This window comes from Sinocyclocheilus rhinocerous, unplaced genomic scaffold, assembly GCF_001515625.1.
Source record: "Sinocyclocheilus rhinocerous isolate Xijiao unplaced genomic scaffold, SAMN03320098_v1.1 scaffold846, whole genome shotgun sequence".
Taxonomy (NCBI): domain Eukaryota; kingdom Metazoa; phylum Chordata; class Actinopteri; order Cypriniformes; family Cyprinidae; genus Sinocyclocheilus; species Sinocyclocheilus rhinocerous.
In genome coordinates this window covers 630,415-638,183 of record NW_015661883.1, presented here as the reverse complement: position 1 = coordinate 638,183, position 7,769 = coordinate 630,415, and positions in this window count along the sequence as shown.

Sequence of the window (7,769 nt, the reverse complement as noted above, 5' to 3'; positions counted from 1 at the left end):
TATCGTACTGATTTGGACTTTTAGATAGAATGTAGGAACTCAGAAAAAATACCCATCAAATAAATATAAAGTGTTTCAAACCCAGGGTACTTGTATAAAAAAAAAATCAAATATCTAATTCTGTTATAAGTTGAGCAAAACACGTACATAATGAATATGTATTCATATATATATATATAGATAGATAGATAGAGATACATTAGAAAGGTTTTTAGGATGTAGGGTTAACATTACGAAAGGAAACATAGCAGTGTTGCTAGCTAACTAATAACATGCCTGTATGAAGTGCAAAACACATACTAAGCATGCATGCCGAACTGTTGTTTATGCACATGCACACAAACGACACACACATTCTTAAAGTTGTCAACGTTTTAAGTCTTGGTAAAGACCAAATAAAATATATATATATTTTTATTTACCGACACTGCAAACAACTACATCATCTTTTTTTTTTATCGGGTGCAAACAATTCAACATGTCTTCTTGATGCTTCTTCCTGTTTCAAAATGAATGAGAATGTGATGAATGTGGACATGGGTGTGGCTTTTGACATCACACTTGGATATGGGCGGGGTTGGATGTCCACCACAGGCTGCAGCCAGACGCTTCTCGATATATTATCATTGTATTATATGATCTCTGTAGCCAATCGCATCTGTTGAGCGTGTGAACACATTGGCCAATCAGAAGTGTTTGAGAATCCCACAACAGCGCTCAAAATGCTAGCGGGAAATGCTGGTATATCTTCATCTTTTTAAAATATCGTCATCTTTTAAAAATTTCAATACCGACATAGGTACTTTTGACAACACTTATTTATTTATATATATATATATATATATATATATATTATATATATTATAGATTATTCAATTGTCTCTTTGGTTGCAGCAGTCACATTAAACCTTACGCCTGTTTCACACATACTCCGTCTGCAGTGTGTATGCGTTGCGTTTTTTTTTACGCACCCATGTTAATGGATTAGAGCTTTCACACTGCACGCGGTTGCGGTCCGTCAGTGCGTCCCAGGTGCGGTGCGTCTGCAGCAGTGCAGCGATCGTTTACGCACCGAGTCTAGATTTGTAGCATTTTCCTTTAAATGTTAATGAGCTCTGCTGACCCCGCCCCTCTCTTTCGAGCCGCTCTCTGAGGGACTTTAGGTTTACTTTAGCCACATTTATCGTGAAACTTGCTAATTAGCACATTATTAGGAAAGGTGATTTGCAAAGAAGGGCATCCAGTAATATAATCACACATGTCTTGTGGAGCGCTTTCAGAGTATGCATTTATTTGTCATTTGAACTGTTTGGAAACAGAGCGTAAAAGTCCTTCAAAGATTTCTTATCCTGTTGCGCCCTCTATAGGACCAGCGACTAGTCGACATCAAGCTTAAAGCGTCATGGCAGAGTATTGAAGTCGATTAGTCGGTGCAACCCCTATTGTGTACACACACTACCAACACATTTCAGTTCAAACAACTTGTAAAAGTGCATGTAGCATCACTACATGACCCCTTTAACGGATTAGAACCTTCACACTGCACGCGGTTGCGCTCCGTCAGTGTGTTCCAGGAGCGGCGTGTCTGCAGCAATGCAGCGATCATTTATGCGCCGAGTCTATTTTTGCTGTGCTGCACGCGCTGAATTAAAGTGACAGCGCATTGTTCGCGGTAAAAATTAACATGGATTGACACAGAAATGTAGTAATTTCACAATAAATTTATATAATTAAAGTCTACTGTGTTTCACAGTAAACACGTGGCTTTTTGGCTAGATTTAAAACAAGGAAAAGTGCACTTTTAGATAAACAAGGCAACATAATAGATGCACTTGTGGTGGTAGAAAAACAAAGTTCTTTAAGACCGGCGGGATTGCTTATAATAAAGATTTAAATGCAAAAGAAAAGGCACAAGAGTCGACTGTTTCTGTCAGTGGTGAGTTTTAATTTAAAATGTTTGTGATAGCTTTAACGTAAGAAAAGTAGGCTGTATGCTGTGTTTAAATGTGTTGCCACTTGCTTGAGCAACTTATTATACAAACCTAGAAGTCAAATGTATGAATAATACGTTGTTTATATTTATTAAGTTTAAACTAATGTCTATGAAAGATTGTTACTATACTGTGGTAAAAGAGTATCACAATGCTGAAAAAGTTTTTTTTAAATTTTTTTTTTACATGATTTGAAATCAAAATAATGGATAAATGTTGTGTTTGTGGCCTAAACAGCCGCGGATCAGTAGCGGACTGCAAACGCGTCCTGTGTGAAAGCACAATGAGTCTGTGCTGCTTCTGCACCGCATACGTAACGCACACGGACTGCATACGCACTGCAGACGGAGTATGTGTGAAACAGGCGTTAAGCATTTAAGTTTGCATTTAGCCACAAGGTCAGTGTGTCATGTTTAGACCCTTTACTGGTCTTTCTGTTTTACTTTAGCTCTCTATATTTTATTATAAATCTATTATAAAATTAGGTGTTAACTAAGTTTTTCAGATGGTGTTAATATCAGTAAATTTTTATCTGCACCCCATACTAAAATACAAAGCTTTATTGTGTAAAGTGCATTTCTATGGGACAAAATATGCAACAATATGAGTGAATTATCAGAATATTATTACTTTTATTGTTTCTTTCTGTCTCCCCAAATCAGCTATGTTAGTGTGGCAGCCTTAATGTACAGTTGTTAGCACATGTTCTTGTAGCATGTTTTTTTTTTTTTTATGTGGTGGCAGTTTCAGACATTTACCTCCTCTACTTCATAAGGAAGCACAAAGTAATAGCACATTCCCATAAGCACAGTAGTTACATTTCCTGCAGCTCTTTAATATATGAACGAAATAGATTTTCATCACGCACAGAGCAATATCATCCTTGGCTCCATCTTCAAATTGGATTATCTGATGCACTGGAATGCAGTTACCCAAGCGGCTTCTTCCTCCTGCTCTCTTGTTGTACGATGTGAGGACGCCTATGGAAAACAGTATTGACCTTTGTTGCCATGTCAGCAGCATTTTGTATCTGCCTCGTGGGCACACTCTTCGCTTCTCCTGCGCGTTAATGATGGACGCAGCGATCCTTGACCGCATTCTACTCGCCCTTCCTGCCTGGCCTGTTCAATGATGCGGCATCTGCCTTGCGTACGATTCCACCCTCGGGTCACAACCTTCCAGTGATCATGGCTCACTGGCCACAAGGAAAATGGCCCATCGTGGAATCCGGACAGGGTAATGGGATTACAACGATCCACAGAAAAAGCAGTTAATCATTTAAAAGTTAATAGGTTAATTGAACTCTTTGTGACACATCTTCAAAGAAGCTAACTCTGGCATACTTTTTAAAAGAATAATTATTATGGAAATGATATGCCTTCAAAGAATATACTTAAGCGTAAAATGAATGTAATGTTTTCAGACACTTAATTGCATGTTATTTGCAATTAAACAAAAACATAGTTTAAATGTATATTAAATGCAATTATTCCATGGTCTGTCTGAATACTTGATTCTGATTGGCTGGCAGGTATGCATTAGAACCGTTTAATGCACAGGTAGTTCCAAGTCAGTTTAATCACCGTTCTATATTACTTAATTCAACTTAAGAGTGATTTTTCAATCCACTAAAGTAGGACTTGAGTACATTTTTATCTAATTACCTAATTGCTTCTGTTTTCTTTGAAATATGGTTAAAGTGTACTGCTGAATGTACACAAGCATTTGGCAAACAAAAAACACTTTAATGTAATTTCTATTGAAACTTGTGTGTCATGTATTTACAGTAAATATACTTGTAATTATTACACGTGTAATGATGAGGTTGCAATTTAGTACATTTAAAAATGTTGACTTTATATGTAATATTAAATAACACTGCACATAAAATTGTAATCAAATACTTTACATAATTTTAAGTGTATGCATAAAATGTACTTTCAAATTTAAAAACTTAACTTGACATTACAAAATTCACTTTTTTAAAGCACCTTTTAAACTCGCTTTAAGTACACTTAAGTGGCCTTTTATTTCATTTAAAATAATATTATCTGTATGTACAGTTTTAAAGTACAATGCAATTGTACAAGCAATACAATCAATTGAGCACACATTTTGATGTAGGAAAGTTCACCAAAAAAATGAAAATTCCGTTATTATTTACTCAACCTCATGTTGTTCCAAACCTGTATTACTTACTTTCTTCTGTGGAACACGAAAGAAGAAATTTAGAAAAATCTTTGGAAAAAAATCTTTGTCGTTTTTTCCTCCATACAATAAAAATCAATGGAGACCAATGCTGTTTTGGGCTCCATTGACATTTATTGTATGAAAACGAATGAATGAAACTTTTTTTTATATAATGTTCTGTGTTCAGCTGAAGAAAGTAAGTCGTATGGGTTTGGAACGACATTAAGGTGAGTAAATAATGGCAGAATTTTCATTTGTGAGTGAACTCTTTCTTTAACATTGTGATTAAATTTGCTGCCATTTGGAAATTTTTTCAACTGAGTTTTAATTGCAAAAAAACTTTCAAGATTCTGTATGGGAAGTAAAGCAATTGGACCCTGCAGTTAAATATGAATCTGGATGTTTTGCTGAACGTAATTTAACCTTCGGTCTTATCCCCTAAGCTTGTTTAATGTCCATTATAGTGTAGTCAATGCGCTCTTTAGCCAGCCATAATCAATCCCTTACTGGGTGACCTTTCCTCATCCCATTAAACTAGTGAGCATTTACCTTAAATCCATGGATGGGTTAAATAAGCTAAGTGAGGGCCACCAATCCTCTTTGTAGAAATATGGCTTAATATATTCCCTTCCCAGATCCAATTCCTCTGAATAAGGTAAGAGGACGTCAGGCGAGATTAATGGGATAGCTCAATTGTCTCTATTTCAATCATCTTCTCTTTGTAGCCCTTCTTCTACAGCCAGTCTCTGTCCCCATCCAGCTGCTTTGGCCATTCACTTAACGGAGCCTTTTAATCAGAGGCCATTTGGAGCAGAGATGGGCAGCTTGGACTATTGTGCCTGTACTGAATGACTCCCAGGAGGCTAAACTCAAGGGGACACAGCAGTTTGTCATACAATGGGATTCAAATTAAATGAAAGCGCAACTGAACCTTGTTCTACCCAATTAGGATTTGAGGAATAGAAGATATTGATGGTAGGGCATGCCACTAGACAGATTTTCAAGCCAGTGATTTGAGTGTTTCCTGTCATGATGTAATATTTGGTCAGGAAAAGGTTAAATGTTGTTTGTGAATGTGAAAAACATTTGGAAAAAGAATATGAAAACCTATTTCTCTTTCATATCATACTCTTGGTATTTTTTATTTTTGTGTTTTTTGTTGTTTTTTATTGATAGCTAGTAGAGATGGAACAGGAGACAAAGAATGGGGGCACAATGCAGGTCAGATAGGAAATGTCAATGCATCAGTTTTACATGTCCTTTAGTTCCCATGTGGATGGATGTTTTATTGCACTGTGATATCACATCAGTAGTTTATAATATAGCCAGGTGTAAATGCCATGCAAGTCGACATAATGAATAGTGTTTAGACTAAATGATTTGTGGCAGAATATAAATTTGTACAATGCCAGACATTTCCACATGGAAGTATCCATGTAGACTGCTGCTTCCAATTTGGGAGGAGAAAACGTCCAGGCTATAATTTAGTCTCTCTCGTCCTTCCTTCCATAATCTCTCCACATCATTTACATTTCACACTCTGTCGACCCTAAAATTTCCACATTTCTCAGCTCTTTACATTCTGCTCATGTCTGCGTAAGAGCTGCTATTTTCTCTAGCGTTCGCGCATATGCGTGCAGGAAAGAGAAATGGGAGTGATTTTGGAGTGTACACATACTGGCAGACTGCCAATCTCATCCCATCACTGTCTCACATGGGTCTTTGAGCGCTCTGTGTTGGGGGCTACAGTTGATTGATTGATAGGTGGTCTTCTCTGTTGAGCTTTTCAGATACGGCTTTAGCATAAATCTATGCCTGTTGGAAGGCGAGTGCTAACGACTGCGGTCTAGCCTATCCCTCAGTTTGGATAGGTTTGTAATATTATACATGCACAACACTGTACTTACATGTATATTATACAGCAGTTAGTTCCGGTCCAGTTGGGATGGACAAGTGCTAAAATTTATTATAATTATAGTTTAACACAGGAATTCCATTGTTGTACACTCTTAGGAAAAATAGGTACTGGGACAGGTGTCACTGGGACAGTACCCGAAAGGTACTAATAAATAACATTTAGGTACGAATATGTACACTTTAGTTACTAAAATGTACCTTTAAGGTTTTAATATCCACACATTGGGAATAAATATAGCGCAAAGATGCTCCTTTAGAAAGGGTACCACCCCAGTGACAGCTTTTGTACTTTTCTCTGAAAAGGTGTAGTATAATACTATTAGTATTAGTATTATTATTAACAAACTAACTAACCCTAACAACAACCATGGAATTATTATTCCAAAAAAATGCAGATTTTAATTTTCAGTCTTTTGTTTGTCAGTTTTGTTTGCCTTGGCAGCTGTATAAGGTGTTAAATATCATATTGCAGTTTTTTTTTTTTTCAAGTTCAAGTTTTTTTGTTTTGTTTTTTGTTTGCTTTGTTTTGCTTTTTGTTTTGTTTTGAGGTTGTTGTGTTTTTTTTTTTTTTAAATAGCATTTAATAGCATGCCACTAGCAAACATGCTATTATAGGGCTGTGCAATTAATCGCTTGCGATTGTCAAGCGCATCTCGTCAGTAAAGCCGGTTCCGTGATTGGTAGTAAATCTCCATCACCTGCTTTCAGATGGAGCGGCATTTAATACACAGAGCCGTAGTTCACTGACAAGCTAGGCAATATCGCGTTCATAATCGAATGGGATTCATCTGCGATTATGATCGCGATATTGCCTAATTGTCAGTGAACTACGGCTCTGTGTAGTAAATGCCGCTCCATCTGAAAGCAGGTGATGGAGATTTACTACTAATCACGGAACCGGCTTTACTGATGAGATGTGCATGACAATCGCATGCGATTAGTTGCACAGCCCTATGCTATTATACAGAATATTATACTGAATACTGTGAACACGTTACCATCTCCCGTAAAATAAAAGGCCTTGTGTTGTTGTGCCGAAGCAGAATCATTATGATCTGTCTCTGTCCCTGCTCAGCAAACATTAAATTTAAACTGCAATCATGGGTCAATCACTCATGCCCCATAAATCCACGAGCACTATCGCTTAATTGAATTGCCTGGTTTTGAGAACCCAAGGCAAGTCTAGCTCTCTCTGTCTCCATCCGTCTCAAACATATCTTTAATCTCTCATCATGGGGTCCAAATGGAAACACAGCAGGCTCTTTAGCTGGAGAGATACACCGTGTTTAGCTCATCCCCTGTGTGTGTGTGTGTGTGTGTATGGCCATATGCTCATTACGGCTCGGTGGTATGACAGTGTATAACGTGTGTCAGTAGAAATGGCAACAAATATCCAATCCTGCTGTCTAGTGTGATATGTCCTCAGCATGATTTTAAATATCTGACAACACCAAGCAAAAATTGTATTCTATTTGGCAGTGATAAACACAGTATCATTTGACCATATCGGTTATCTGCCTATTTTATTTTATGTCATTTCATTTTGGTTGATGTTAAATTGTGAACACTCATTTCCCTAATTTTTATCTTTGTCTTATGAATGCACACATACAGTTAATATTTAAATTGAATAACACTGTTAAATTTAATCTTTAGCCAATCCCCCCCCCC